The sequence below is a fragment of the Scyliorhinus torazame genome, chromosome 14 (genome assembly GCF_047496885.1).
Source record: "Scyliorhinus torazame isolate Kashiwa2021f chromosome 14, sScyTor2.1, whole genome shotgun sequence".
NCBI lineage: Eukaryota > Metazoa > Chordata > Chondrichthyes > Carcharhiniformes > Scyliorhinidae > Scyliorhinus > Scyliorhinus torazame.
The window spans coordinates 67,556,210-67,572,576 of record NC_092720.1 but is presented as its reverse complement, the minus strand read 5'-3'; the positions used below and the strand labels follow the sequence as shown (position 1 = coordinate 67,572,576).

General features: G+C 45.5%; 1 long non-coding RNA gene across 2 annotated transcripts in view; it reads right to left on the bottom strand.

Moving 5' to 3' along the window:
* The window catches only part of LOC140389300 (uncharacterized), a 173,592-nt gene that overhangs the window by 69,817 nt on the left and 87,408 nt on the right, over positions 1 to 16,367 (bottom strand). Inside the window, exons 2-3 of one of the 2 annotated variants that reach the window (XR_011934330.1) lie at positions 7,664 to 7,845; positions 3,852 to 4,316 (exon numbers count right to left, since the gene is read on the bottom strand). This is a non-coding gene — a long non-coding RNA (uncharacterized lncRNA). Of the gene's footprint in view, positions 1 to 3,851; positions 4,317 to 7,663; positions 7,846 to 16,367 lie in introns of those variants that run through there. The other variant, XR_011934329.1, reaches the window with a different exon arrangement.

Sequence of the window (16,367 nt, the reverse complement as noted above, 5' to 3'; positions counted from 1 at the left end):
GGAGTCAGGGGGAAAAGCTCTCCACTAGTTGGAGTCATACCTGACACAAAGGAAGATGGTTGTGGTGGTTGGAGGTCAATCATCTCAGCTGCAGGTCATCACTGCAGGTGTTCCTCAAGGTAGTGTCCTAGGCCCAACCATCTTCAGCTGCTTCATCAATGACCCCCCTTTCATCATAAGGTCAGAAGTGGGGATGTTTCCAGATGAGTGCACAATGTTCAACACCATTCGTGACTCCTCAGATAATGAAGCAGTCCATGTCCAAATGCAGCAAGAGCTGGACAATATCCAGGCTTGGGCTGACAAGTGGCAAGTTACGTTCGTGCCACACAAGTGGCAGGCAATGATCATCTCCTACAGGAGCGGATCTAACCACCACCCCTTGACATTCAATGGCATTACAATCACTTCATCCCCCACAATCAGAAACTGAAATGGACTAGCCACATTCATACTGTGGCTATCAGGGCAAGTCAAAGGCTAGGAATCCTACGGCGAGTAACTCACCTTCTGAGCCCCCCCCCCCCCCCCCCCCCCCCCCCCCCAAAGCCTGTCCACCATCTACAAGGCACAAGCCAGCAATGTAATGGAATATTCTCCACTCGCCTGGATGAGTGCAGCTCCAACAACACGGACAAAGCAGCCTGTTTGATTTCTCACCCTTCCACAAACATTCAAACCCTCCACCACTGCCGAACAATGGCAGCCGTGTGTACCATCTACAGGATGCACTGCAGTAACTCACCAAGGTTCCTTAGACAACACCTTCAAAACCCACAACCACTACCGTCTAGAAGGACAAAAGCAGCAGATACCTGGGAAGGCCACCAACTGGAGGTTCCACTCCAAGCCACTCACCACCTCGACCTGGAATATCGGCGTCCCTTCACTGTCTCTAGGACAACAGTGGATGTACCTACACCTCAAGGACCGCAGCGGTTCAAGAAAGCAACTCACCACCACCTTCTGAAGGGCAACTAGGGATGGGCAATAAATGCTGGCCTAACCAGCGATGCCCACATCCCAGAATTTTTTTTTTTTCAAATTGCGTAATTCTTCGAAGAATTGAAAACATCATTGGCAAGCATTGAATTCAATTTAGATACTGACATCTCAGATGAAGAACATGAGTTAAATGAAACCACACCAAAGGCGGAATCATCTCCTCCTTCCGTAGTTTCCACAGTGGGACCAGTGGGCTTTTACGAGCAATTGTGCGTTCCCTGCCTCACTAGATATGCATGTGCGTGGTTCAATATGAGTCTCATGCTGGGAAGGGCAGAAAGTTCGGCACCCCATCACCATGTCCGGGTGCCATATTTAAAAGGCACCCGGAAAGACCTTAATTAATGGTGCCAGGAGCCTGGAAGAAAGATGAGCAGCAGAAGGCAATACACTGTTGCTCCCTGCTTCAGCAATGCATCTCCTCAATGCCATGCAGGAGAGATCGGATGTCATTTTCCCCATGGGTAGCCGTAGGAGGCCCACTCATCTGACCATGATGTTCTGGGATGTCACCAAGGTGGTCAGTGCCCATGGGGTCCAGAGGCCGACCACCCAGCATTGCAGGAAATGGGAAATGATCTCATCTGCATTTCTCGAGTAAGTGAATCCTCTTTTTGCCCAATTCACATCACCACTCATTTTGTGTTTCTGTCATGGGACACATGGCATTACTGGCAAAGCCAGCATTTCTCTTGCTCAGCCCAAAGTTCCCATGAGAGGGTGGTGGGCTGCTGCCTTGTCGAATGGCTGCAGTCCACTTACTGTGCTGTTCGTGAAGCAACTGCAGGATTTTCACTCAGCCACAGTGAAGGCACAGCCACGGGGTGTGGAGTAGAGGGAAACGTGCAGGTGCTGCTGCTTCCATGTACCTGCTGCCCTTGTTCTTCTAGCTGGTAGAACATGTGAGATTGGAAGGTACTGTTGAAGGAGACAACTTGGTGAGTTGTTGCAGTGCATCTTGTGCATGGTACACACTGCTGCCACTGTGCATTGGTGGTGGGGGAGTGAATGTTGAGGCTGTGGTGTTACCTGCGTGGTCGATAACACGTGTTACTCAATCCTTGGCTGGTGGTGAGGTCCTCTGAATCTTGTTGAAGAAGACTCGAACCCTTCCAGTAACAACAAAGATTTATTGAGTAACTATAACTATTAATGCATGAGTTCTTTACCTTAACATGGGAACTAGGAATTGGTTAACAAGATTTAACAATTGTAACTAAATGTAACTCCACTAACTATCTATGTGATTCTGATGTTGCCCTGTTCACAGCACACCCACGGGAGAGGCAGAGACCCCGTGTGGCTGCCCTTTATACACCTGTTGGTCCAGCTCTCTAGTGATCATGTGGTGCTGCTATCTACCCATTAACCCTTTGTGTGCATGCACCTACAGAGATCACGACATTTCCCCCTTTTTAATGTGTTACAGGTTTTCTGTATGGTGTAACGAAAACTGAACAAACATAATGAATTAAGTCAACTGGGAACAGATAAAATAAGTAACGCTGTGTACAGAATGGGATGGTATTAATGACTGTACAAAGTCAATCAACGTTTAAAAAGTCCAATCCTAGCAAAAAAACTTTGTGAGTCCAGACTGTATGCGTTTGATCAGGTGGGTTGATCCCTTCGCCTGTCATTGAGGTGGCAGCGTTGATGTTGCTTTGTCGTTGTGGCCACCATCAGTGTTTATGTGTGTCCGTGAGGACATCATGAGACATCGGAATGGTCGAAGTAAGTTGACGTTGGTAGCAGACTTTCTTTTGTGCTTGGTACTATGTGGTGTTACCTGCGTGGTCGATAACACGTGTTACTCAATCCTTGGCTGATGGTAAGGTCCTCTGAATCTTGTTGAAGAAGACTCAAACTCGTCCAGTAACAACAAAGGTTTATTGAGTAACTATAACTATTAATGCATGAGTTCTTTACTTTAACTTGACAACTAGGAATTGGTTAACAAGATTTAACAGTTATAACTAAACGTAACTCCACTAACTATCTTTGTGATTCTGATGTTGCCCTGTTCACAGTGCACCCACGAGAGAGGCAGAGACCCCGTGTGGCTGCCCTTTATCATAGATTATCATAGAATTTACAGTGCAGAAGGAGGCCATTCAGCCCATCGAGTCCACACCGGCTCTTGGAAAGAGCACCCTACCCAAGGTCAACACCTCCACCCTATCCCCCTGTTGGTCCAGCCCTCTAGTGATCATGTGGTGCTGCGATCTACCCATTAACCCCTTGTGTGCATGCACCTACAGAGATCACTACAGAGGCTCCTGGATGGGGTGTCAGTCACTTGGGCTGCTCTGTCCTGGATGGTGTCCAGCGTCTTGAGTGTTGTTGAAGCTGTATTCAAACAGGCAAGCGGAGAGTATTCCACCACACTCCTCATTTGTGCCATGCACACGATGGTTGGATTTTGGGACTCACAAGGTCAAATATTAGTTGCATAGTTAGCACCCAATGACCTGCTCGTTCTTCGTTTTTCTTTTTTTTCATATGTGCTCATGAGGAATTCACTCAGTAATTTAAACTTCTGACTCCTCAGTGAGTTTACACTTCGTAAGAGGTTGTTTGTCTCTGCGTGTGTATCTCTGTGTAAAACGATTTGCTTGCCACCGCAACTGCAAAAATGTCAATTACAAAGTGGAAAGAGGTTATTTGCCTGCTTCCTGTTTGAAACACATTTCCTGATAATGGATACAGTACTTGCCAGAGATTCTGGAATTCATTTTCAAATTGTTACAGAGCGTTGTACCCGAAAAGTTAAATATACTTTTGTGTTTTCACATAATTACCTTTATCACTTTAAACAAGCTCGAAAACTGGGAAACAATGAGATATTGGTTTATTGTTTTAATTTCTATTACAGATAGAGACCAGGAGATTACTCAACAAAAAGAGTTGTGAGCATATTATTCCAAACTGATATATCTGCTCGAAGGTAGGCCAGGGGCAGAATTTCCTGATATTTTTTCAAAGTGCCGTTCCCAGTGACATGAGAGAGAATCCAGCTGGTGCCCGATGGTGGGAAAACTCGTTATATATTCAGCCTCTTAAACATTTTTTTCTACTAATCCCGTCTGGAAGGCTAAGATCGTGATAGCGAGTGCTAGTATTGTCGCCCTGTCTAGTAGACTGCTTACTAGTTATTTCCATCGAGGTGTGGGTATGTGCACTGGTGGAGGGTGTAGGTGACAGCTGTGAAGCCTCCTCGATGCTTGTCTCCGAGATGTCTCCCTCTGAGTTGCTCGAGTCTGTGGTCTCCAGAGGGTACAAGGATGGTCTGGGCTGGTCGACAGATTGATCTGCAAGTGACATGAGTTGGCATTAGTGCATTAGAGAGGCATATTAATGGCAGATAGTTCATTCACTTTCCTCCGTGCAGGTCATCATCATTCTCCTGCAGCTTTTGGCTCATCACTTTTGCGCCTTGCCCATGTATGTAGCCACCATCACAATCACCTCGCGTAGGCACCAAAGTAGTGGGTGGCTGTCAGGCCCCATTGTGGGAGAGATCTTCATACCCTAGTCCTAGCCGTCCCCAAACTGAGAGGCTATGAGGGTAACCATGTTGACCTTGGCCATTGCCTGAGATTCTTCCTCCACATCCTCTGCAGGTTTCTCCTCACCATCCTCCTCAACCTCCTCCTCATCCAAGGATGTAATGGCGCTTCTCCATTTACCCCTGGTCCAGCTGCTCTCCCCACTGCAGTTCCAGGTTGTACAGAGTATAACAGACCACGATGATGCATGACACCGTCTGGTGGCTTTATTGGAGGCTTTGTCTTGAGGAGCCATCCTTCCAGCTGCTCTCCCTCAAAAACAGCTGGGATCTTCAAGTGCCCCAAAATGTAACTATCACGGATGCTCCATAGAATCATAGAATTTACAGTGCAGCAGGAGGCCATTCGGCCCAAAGGGTCTGTACCGGCTCTTGGAAAGAGCACCCTACCCAAGCCCACACCTCCTCCCTATCCCCATAACCCAGTAACCCCACCCAACACTAAGGCAATTTTGGCCACTAAGGGCAATTTATCATGGTCAATCCACCTAACCTGCACACCTTTGGACTGTGGGAGGAAACCAGAGCACCCAGAGGAAACCCATGGACACATTGGGCGAACATGCAGACTCTGCACAGACAGTGACCCAAGCTGGGAATCAAACCTGGGACCCTAGAGCTGTGAAGCAATTGTGCTAACCACTATGCTACCGTGATGCTCCACGGGAAAGGTGCACACACCTGCGTAATGCACATGGCGTGGTTGTCTTAAAGGAGTACCCTTACAAAATGGGTGTTTATTAAATAGCTGTAGTGGATGTACCTTTAAGAAAGGGTTTTTATCAAATAGCTGCAGTGATGTCAGAGTGTGGGTGGAGCTGGGCTGTCTGTCTGTTTTTACTTTCGTTTTTGAGCTGGCAGCTACAGAGTGTGTTTGGTTTCGTTTTCAGGGTTGGAGCTGCATTTAGCCAAACAAGGTATAATTTTGATCTCTCTGCATGAAAAGAGTGTCTTCAGATCACTTGCTAATTTAAAAGTGATAACTGCTCTCAATCAAGAATTTAAATCTGCTGTCTTTGTTCAGGATGGTATTTGTCTTACGGATGTTGCCAGGAAAGATTAAGGGTTACTTATAGAGTACTGTATTCTTTGGGGGGAGTATTTGAGTTGATAGTTGCTAAGATGTTTACTGTGCGTTTATAAAATGTTAACTGGATCCATAGAATAAACATTGTTTTGTTTTAAAAGTACTTTAGATCTCTGTTGCATCACACCTGTAGAGTGGGCCCTTGTGCTCCTCATAACCAAAATCTATTAAAAGTTTTGGGTCAGGTGAACTCCATGATACACTTTGGGGTTCTCTAAACCCTGGCCCGTAATAGTGATCACAGTGATCTGGACATTGAGGGAGTGGTATCCCTTGCGATTCACAAATGGCACCCCATCCCACCATGGCAAATGCAGAGCCATGTGGGTGCAGTAGATGCACCCTGCACCTGGGCATGCCTGCTTTGCGGGCGAAACCCATGTCTCTGGCGTCCTGGCTCACCTGGTCCCAGTTCAAGTTGATGAACATGTGGTACACCTGTGACCTCCCTTATGCATTTGTACGTGACTGACTGGGATATGCCTCACAGGTCACGCGCACAAACTTCAAATGAGCCACTAGCATATAATTTCAGAGCAGCAGTAACCTTCAGGGTCACAAGTAATGGGTAACCTCCCAGTCCATGTGGTGCCAACTCTTGCATCAACTGGCACAGGTGGTCCATCGTCCCCCAGGACAGACACAGTCTTTCTTCTCCAGCACTGGACCTCTGATATCTGGGGGTAGGAAGTTCTACAGTGATAGACCCATGGCTAGTAGTCACTCCTCTGAGGCTCCTCTCATGTCACACAACAGCCACATTTCCATTGTTTCCCCTCTCAATGCTTTTACCCTTGAGAGCCTCAGCTGGCTGCGTGACTTCTCCAAGGGTGAGGGGTGAGGGTAATTGAATCATGGGCGAATGAGACGCTGCCACCCATCATCTCCTGAACGAAATGACTGATAAGCATCTTCAGACCAAGGAGTGATATTTTTTACTATTAGTAATCCGAAGATAAACAGTAATTTTATGAACTGACTCAGAAATTACAGTTGGCATTGCTTTTCTTTTGACAGCGATTGAAATAAATGTCATTCTAAACTGTGCAATTTCACTGGCTGAAATCTATGATAGATACATTGATATCAGTGGTTAGCACAGTTGCTTCACTGTTCCAGGGTCCTAGGTTCGATTCCCGGCTTGGGTCACTGTCTAGGCGGAGTTCTCCCCATGTATGCGTGGGTTTCCTCCGGGTGCTCCGGTTTTCTACCGCAGTCCAAAGATGTGCAGGTTAGGTAGATGATAAATTTCCTTTAATGTCCAAAATGTTTAGGTGGGGTTAACGGGGATTGGGTGGCCGCGTGGGCTTAAGTAGGGTGCTCTTTCCAAGGGCCGGTGCAGACTCGATGGGCCGAAGGGCCTCCTTCTACAATATAAATTCTATGATTCTATGATACACCTTGTTGCACTTATGTTCTTGACACCAAAAAGGCCAAAGTCCTACTCAAAATCTTATTCTCTAGTGATTGTTACAACATGGAAAACCATGGATTGCAATGCTAGGTCCAGATGTGGGTGAGCAGTGGGATCATGGAAGGGATTTTTTTTACCAGCAGTAACCAATTAGGAGGCCACTGCCGGGACTGCTGTTCAATTAAGAACTGCAGCCTGCCTTTCAAAGCTGCCAGCCCATTAAAAGTACAGTCAGCTTGGCAGTCATGGCAGTGCAACCAATAGAGGTGAGCCTGAAAGGAGAAGAAGAGGGCGTCTCCCTGCCGTGGCAACATTGAATGTTTGGAAATATATATTTTTATTACGCCCCAGTGATCAGAGGGATGAATACTCCAGTGGCAGTATCAGATATGCTCGGGCAGTCATCATCACTGGGGGTGTCCTTCCATGGGACATGAAGAGTCTGAGAAGGGAGGCCATGGCTCCTCTGTACACCTCCAGGAAGCCAGTGGGAGATTGTCTTGATGTACAAGACAGTCTCCACACTTGACAGGAGGCTATTCCAATACCAGTTAAATGACCATGAGCGCCAGTTAATTGCCTTAATTACCTCCCACCCCTGCCTGCTCCTCCATTTGGCATGCAGTTGAGACGCTGTTGTTTCCACCTTCAAAATATCCAGCTTCCTCCCAACATTTTCCATCACCCTTTTACCAGCCATCCAGCCTCCCAGTCTCTCCAGAGGCTAGTAGAGTCCTAGCCAGTATCTGGTTTGTCATGATTCACATATACCTACAAAAGATGATAAAAAGAAATAAGTATTTTTAAGCATTTTGTCTATTGATGAATAACATCCACAACTAAATTATTGCAACAACTGTAGTAACCATACTGCGGTGACTATAGTTACCATACTTAGAGAAAATAATTCATGCAAATCATTTCTGGTTTCCTTCTGTATGTATTAATTGTGGGATATTTCCGTCATGAATCTACCAGGATGGCATTAATAATACATGTGAGATTACATTATTTATACCAGAATAATAAAATTGGGAGAAAGTTGGTTTAAAAATTCCAATGATTAATTATTCCTGTAAATGTTTAGGATGGTGACTACACATTGATATAATCTGAAGAATTTATTCTTACTTAGTGTGTACAGATTGATTGAAGGTAGAAATCACCTTGATTCAATAGACTGGAGCAACCCAATGCTTTAAGTATAGTTGCGAGTTTGAAAAATCACTTTTCTAAAAATTACTGAGAATCTGAATATTACTTTCCATTGCTGCTGCACAGTAACATTAGGCGTGCTAAATTTTAGCGAATAGAGACCAGTATGTTTGTTGTTAATTTAAATGTCTTCATACATCATCACAGAATTGTTGCAGCACAGAGGGGGGCCATTTGGCTCAACGTGGTTGCACCAATTCTCCAAACGAGTATAATGACTTAGTGCCATTCCCTTGCCTTTTCTCCATACTCCTGCACATTGTTTCTATTTCAAGTAATCATCTAATGCCCTTCTGAATGTCTCGATTGAACCTGCCTCCACCACACTTCCGGACGGTGCATTCATGACCTGAACCTCTCATGTGAAAACATTTTTTCTCACATCACATTTGCTCCTTTTGCAAATCACTTTAAATCTGTCCTCTCTCGTTCTTGGTCCTTTTATGAGCTGAAACAGTTTCTCCCTATTTACTCTGTACAGCCCCCTCAAGATTTTGAACATGTCTATCAGATCTCCTCTTAGCATTCTTCAAACCAAGGAGAGCAGTCCCAACCTCTCCAATCAATCCTTATAACTAAAGTATCATATTCTCTTAAGTGTACTCACATAGAATTGATCAGGTCTGGATAAATCTTCAAGTAACAATTGTAAAGTTCTAATTTGTCCTTTAAACTGTTCTCTGGGTTCATCAAGGAACAGCTATACTTTGTAATGGAATGAAATTTAAATTTAAAGAGATACTTGATCCTGACTCTTGTCTGGTGCCATACCCCATAATTAACCTCAATGAGTTTCTTGATTTTCTGCCCTGTCATCCTCTGCTGAAGATGTTTGTACTTGCTGTGTATGATTCCATACCACTTGTAGCCAAGAGACGTGCAACTTAATGCACAGCCCAAACCATCTTCACCGAGATGAGCTGGCACAAACCAGGGATTAAATCTGTGACTTTGCAAATCTTTGTAGCTTAGTGTTACACAAGCAAGTTCTTTTCCTAGTAATTCATTGGTGAACTCAAAAATAACTTCAAAATAACAATGGCAGTGCTATGAAAGGGGTACATAAACACTCTTATAATATTATGGAAAGATAAAATGTTATGGAAGCTGATAAACTCATTCTTCAGTTCTCTATTTGGCCCACTTAAAATGAAAAAAAAACTTTCTAGGTCAAGCAAGATTAAAGAACCATAATTATACACTGCTTTCTGTAATGATATCTTATGTGTTTTTCCATACAAGTTTTACACGATGATAAGAAGCTAATTTTAGTTTCATTATGAGTGATAATCAAAAGTAAGTCCACAATAATTCCCAGAGAAAACTGGTCCTGGATACTTTAGAGAACTGCTAGTTTACCAATGCTTTGCAAATCGCTGCTATAATGTTAAACACGTGAAAATCTCATTGAAATCAATATCTGATGTTTGATGATACCTTTGAGACACCTTTTTGGTTAAGATTATATCTACATAAATTATTTAACTTGGAAACCTTTCCAGGAAACATCCAAAGCTCCATTAATGCATTCAGTCTCAATCACGAATAGCAGTTGTTAGCGCAAAACAACATTAGTTACATTTGTGACCAAAAGTCTTTTGTGATTTTCAAAATCTTCTCAGGCCTATCATTTAGTTTTATTGGACATGCTCTCTCTTTACTATCCTGAAGAAAATGTCTGAAATGCTGAGACATCCTAAATGGCAAATCGAGCACTAATCCCATTGCCTGAGGCTCGTCCCGCGATGCTCCGTCCCCGCCCAACCGAGTTCCCAGTGGCATGGGACACGTGGTCACAGCTGTTGTGAACTCGGCGTGGCTGCTGAGGACTCAGTCCAGCGCCACCTGTCAGTGGAGGGCAGATCCGCGGGCAGTGGAGGTTTTTATTTGGGGCTGGGGGCACCCCCCCCTCCCGGAGCAGGGAATTAGTGGCCATTTTGCACCAATTTTCCTGGCGTAAAACACCACCGTTTTCCCGCCGGCTGGGGACTTAGAATTATAGAATCATAGAAGTTTACAGCATGGAAACAGGCCCTTCGGCCCAACCAGTCCATGCCGCCCAGTTTTTACCATTAAGCTAGTCCCAGTGCCCGCACTTGGCCCATAACCCTCTATACCCATCTTACCCATGTAACTATCTAAATGCTTTTTAAAAGACACAATTGTACCCGCCTCTACTACTACCTCTGGCAGCCCATTCCAGACACTCACTACGCTCTGAGTGAAGAAATTGCCCCTCTGGGCCCTTCTGAATCTCTCCCCTCTCACCTTAAACCTATGCCCTCTAGTTTTAGACTCCCCTACCTTTGGGAAAAGATGTTGACTATCTACCTTATCTATGCCCCTCATTATTTTATAGACCTCTATAAGATCACCCCTAAGTCTCCTACGCTCCAGGGAAAAAAGTCCCAGTCTATCCAGCCTCTCCTTATAACTCAAACCATCAAGTCCCGGCAACATCCTAGTAAATCTTTTCTGCACTCTTTCTAGTTTAATAATATCCTTTCTATAATAGGGTGACCAGAACTGCACACAGTATTCCAAGTGTGGCCGTACCAATGTCTTGTACAACTTCAGCAAGACGTCCCAACTCCTGTATTCAATCTCCCAAACGAAGAATCCAGCCCCATAACTTTGAAATAAGAAGAGGAGTTGTTGATCTTTCAAATTACAAGATAACATTGTTTATGACATCCTAAAAAAATTGTAAGATGTGGTTCCTGCCCATCAAATAGCAATTGTTGTAAATGCAAGGAAAATTAGATTATAATTGCTCTGTATATAGAATTTTAAAAACTTAATTGAAACATAGTTTTAGCAAAGCAGATCATAGTTACTCAAACATTATTCATTATTACTCTGATGTCTAATCCAGTCCTATGTCCGACTGATGATTAAAGGGTTAAGTCACCCACAAAGTATATAAAAACTTGTTAGGCGCTGGTTCTTTGGAATTACAGACATGACTTGTGTAGAAATTCGATCTTCGCTTTGGCCGTCTTTGATTTACAGCATAAGCCAGATAAAGGGTAACAATTCACTCACATCTGGTAATGTATGGCGTATGTGTCTCAGGGTCTATACTTGTACATGAACTAGGTGCTTTTAACTGAATAGATTAAGCCAGTATAGTTAAGGCACTGATATTTGAAACTGGGCAAGCTGTGCAAGTGATGGAGGAGCCAGAATTCATTTGTCAAGTGTCCCAGATCAGCTTTGCAGCAATATAAGTGACATATTCCTCCTCTATACATGGCATGCAGCTCCTGTGTGATCTTTCACATTTATTAGTATTACATTTTATATGGTTACCAGAACATTACAATTAGATAGACAGAATAATTTAATGAGGTTGGTGAGGAGTTTCATGGATTTTACAAGTTCATTGCAAGGTTAAACGAAGAGCAATGAACACAATTCAAACAAACTAGAAACTTTGTCTTGCGTGTAATTAATTTTTTTTATTTGTGTGTGTATGTATATATATATGGTTAAAAATATTAAAATTCTGATGCATTTTCTCTAATTACAAACTTTCTAAAACCCTGGACTGTGTGAACATAAACTTTCAATGCTCGCTGTTGTTTGAAAAGAGGCTTTAGGTTGGAATGGTATCCTTTTACTGGTGAATAAGAAGCATTTAAGATTTTAAGATATAGTGGGCAGGATTCTCCATCTGCTGATGCCGGAATCAGAAAACAAGATTGGACAGAGAATTTGGCGTCAGCTGAAAATCGAGGTTTGCACCGAGCGCCCAACGGAATGTATGCTCTAGTGCTTCGGCAGCGGAGTGAATGCATTCTATGCAGCATGGACAGTAAATGCTGTTGGCATATCATTAACGGACCCGTCCCGGTATTCTCCGGGACTCCCACGATGCTCCACCTCCGCCAGGAGGAATTACCGACTGCAAGGTTCACTTGTGGTTTTAAAAATTGGGAAGTAGGCGAGTGGCTGCTGAGGGGGAGGATATGTTCCTAGAGGCGTCCGGCCTTGCCACTGCCATGGCTGGCTGGGAGGAGCAGGGGTATTGGCCAGGGCCGCGGGAAGTAGCGGGGATGACCAGGGGATGGGCTGTGGAAGTACCAGGGTGCCTAGGCATGAACCGCCATTGCCGTGACTTGAAAGGCAGCCACATTGCTGCACACCTATCTGGCCCCCTACCATGGCCCATGGTTGTGTAGAGCGACACGGCCGTATGGGTGCACCCACCCACCCCAACCACTCCCTCCACCCCACCTGTGCCTCCACCCTACCAACACCCCCGTTGCCCACCACCCACACATGGGCAACACCCACCGGCAGAGTATCACGTGGCCCACCCATGGGCAATGGCCACGATAGCCCCTATAGGAAGGCGCCGGATGTGGGCTGCCAAGCATGTCTCTGGCATGGGTGGCACCTGTCGGCAGGGATGGGTGCCAGGCCCAGAGGCCCCTTTGGTGCCGGCCACCAACGGGGTTAGGGTGTGGGGTGGGGATGGGGGAGGAAAGGGAGGGGTGAAGGTGACATGCTGGTACAGGGGTTGTAATGCAGGCCTGGGCCACTGTGTAGCCAGTTGGACCTGGCTGAGCATGGGGGTATGCACCATGCCAACGTGTCTGCCTTTCACCCACTGCAGGCAATGGATTTTGCAATCCAGCCAGGAATGGTTACCATCATCCTGGCCGTCTCAGCCCTGGCAGATGCACTAAGGCTGTATGAGCAGGAGCTGCTCGAGGAGGACCCTGCGACAGTGGGGCTTTCCCCAGAGGAACAGGAGCCAGCTGGTGAGGTTGAAGAGCCTGCCGTTAAACAAGGGCTAATTTGGGAAAGTCAGCATGGCTTTTTAAGAGAAAGGTCATGTCTCACGAGTTTCATTGAGTTTTTTGAAGGGGTAACCAAGAAGGTAGATGAGGGCAGTGTGGTTGACGTTGCCTTCATGGACTTTGATATGGAGATGCCGGCGTTGGACTGGGGTGAGCACAGTACGAAGTCTTACAACACCAGGTTAAAGTCCAACAGGTTTGTTTTGATGTCACTAGCTTTCGGAGCGCTGCTCCTTCCTCAGGTGAATTCACCTGAGGAAGGAGCAGCGCTCCGAAAGCTAGTGACATCGAAACAAACCTGTTGGACTTTAACCTGGTGTTGTAAGACTTCGTACTGTGTTCATGGACTTTAGCAAGGCCTTTGACAAGATACAGCATAGTAGGTTGTTGCAAAAGGTTCAATCTCACGGAATCCAGGGTGAGGTAGCCAATTAATGGTAGGGAGTTGGGAGAGTTACAGAGCAAAGAGATCTAGGAGTCCAGGTTCATAGTTCTTTGAAGGTGGGGTCTCAGGTGGACAGGGTGGCAAAGAAGGCATTCAGAATGCTAAGTTTTATTGGTCAGAATATTGAATGCAGGAGTTGGGACGTCTTGTTGAAGTTGTATAGGACATTGGTAAGACTGCACATGGAATACTGTGTTCAGTTCGGGTCACCCTATTATAGGAATGGTACTGTTAAACTAGAAAGAATGCAGAAGAGATTTACAAGGATGCTACCAGCACTAGATGGTCTGAGTCATAAGGAGAGGCTGGATAGGCTGGGACTCTTTTCCCTGGAGCATAGGAGGCTCAAGGGTGATCTTATAGAGGTCTATAAAATAATGAGGAGCACAGATAAGGTAGATAGTCAACTTCTTTTCCCAAAGGTAGAAGAGTCTAAACTAGAGGGCGTAGGTTTAAGGTGAGAGGAGAGAGATACACAAGAGACCAGAGGGGAAATTTCTTACACAGAGGGTGGTGAGCATCTGGAACGGGCTGCCAGAGGCAGTGGTCGAGGCGGGTGCAATTTTGTTGTTTAAAAAACAGTCAGACATCTACATGGGCAGGGTGGGTATAGAGGGATATGGGCCAAATGTGGGCAAATGGGGCTACTTAGTGATAGAAACTGGGTGGACTGGACAAGCTGGGCCGAAGGGCCTGTTTCCATGCCATGAACATCTAGGACTCTGTGACTCTATGGAACCACAGGGGTATGGACGGGGACACCTGCTCCCGGTTGCCGTCAAGGTGATGGTCGCCCTGAACGTCTTTGTGATGGGGTCTTTCCAGGTGCCAAGTGGAGACCTGTCAGGGATCTCGCAGACTTTGATGCTATAATGGATGCCCTTTATACCCGCTCGGCACAATATATCAGATTCAATGTGAACCGAGCCCACCAAAATGCCCGGGAAGCGGGGTTCGCCACCATCGTCAGTTTATCCCAGGTCCAGGGACACATGACCCACTACGAGCACTGGCACACGAGAGGGTTGCCTTCTCAAACTGGAAGGGGTACCACTCCATGAATATGCAGCTGGTGTGTGACCACGAGATACGCATCATCCACGTCTGAGCCTGATACTCCGTAAGTATGCACTTCATCCTGGCACACTCGACGGTACCCAACACCTTCTAAAGTAGGCACGGCTGAGGATTTGGCTCTTGGGCGACAGGGGTTATCCACTGTGATCGTGGCTAATGATGCCTATCGACACAAAGACACTCTACAGTGATGTCCATGCCCCGACCAGAAGGGTTTCGAGCTCCGCATCTGCGAACCAGGGTGCAGCTCTCCGAGTTGCCATTTTGTTGGCTGGAATAAGTGTGTGTGGGGAGTGGATGTGGCTGCAGCTTGTCAGCCTCTCGAGTATCAATCCCAAACCTGGTGAATCGGGCACCGTTTTTCATTGGAATTGCTCTAGTTCGACTGGTGCTAGCCCATTAACGGATCCGGCTCAGGATTGACGCTGATTCCATGGTCATAGAACACCACTGGTTCAGTCTCAGCATCAGCACTTAGTTTCCGAGACGGAGAATCTAGCCCATTGTCTTCATGAAGAAAAGCTTGGTCGACAACAGTTAAAGTTCCGGAATAGAAAAGAGCAGGAGCAGCCACAGTGCTGTTATCACAATGAAATCGTGCACAGATGATGTGATGATGTGTTTCAATGCAATTTACATGATCAAGTAGTGTGTTTGCAAACAAATGAGAAAAGGTTTGCCAAGTAAGTGTTCAGGACATTGTTGTTTGTAATCACAGCTTTCCTATGCTGAAAATACTGCAAAAATAAATTTCTGAATTTGAAATTACATGAAAAGCAGAGGCAATTTACCTTGCTTCATACTATTCTACACATAATCCCTTATAAATAACAAATCCGAGAAAGAAATTTGGATGTTTACCTCAATGTATTCACATCTTTTCTTCCTTTTTATTATTAGACTCTCCTTGTAGTTCGTTCTTGTTGCTGTCACTATTCTATGGTTCCATCAGCAGAGACCCACACACCATAATGTGTGAGTCAAGCCAATGAATGCCAGCAAGCTCTTGCTTACCTCCCTCATCCACATGGTCATTTTGAGCTGGATTTACTTCATTTTGGGTTTGGGGGACAACTGTAGTGACAGTCAGGGTGCATATATCAGTTAGCACCTTCTACACGTGGCTCAGAGCTAGTCTGATCTAGTTAGTTATAGTTAGCACACTTAGATTAGTAGAGTGTCAACCCACAGCAAGCTGTGTGCACTGCTCCAGAAGTTCAATAAAATGTATTGAACTAACGTCTAAGTTTGGCATCTACTTTACAGTACAACTGCATCCAGTTGCAGTCCGTGTTACCCCAGGGTGAATAACACGACATGGTACCAGTAGTCTACTTTATCTAAGTGGTTTACCTCGAGTGATTCAATGACGACCAGCGAGTGCCTTCCAGCGGCATGGAGAATATCCAGGCACCTCCACAGCTACGGATCTCCGGCAATCTTGGCGCCAACTGGCGGGTCTTCAAGCAGAGGTTCCTTCTCTACATTGAGGCTTCGGGCCTCGAGGATGCGTCTGATACCAGAAAAATCGCGCTGCTCCTATCAACTGCGGGGGCCCAAGCCATCCAAATTTTCAACTCGCTCACTTTTGCCGACAGCGAGGACAAGACCAAATTCAAGACCGTTTTTGCTAAATTCGACAGTCACTGTGAAGTCGAAAGGAACGAGAGTTTAGAGTGATATGTCTTCCAGCAACGCCTTCAGGGTAAGGATGAACCTTTCCAATCATTTATAACTCATCTCCATAT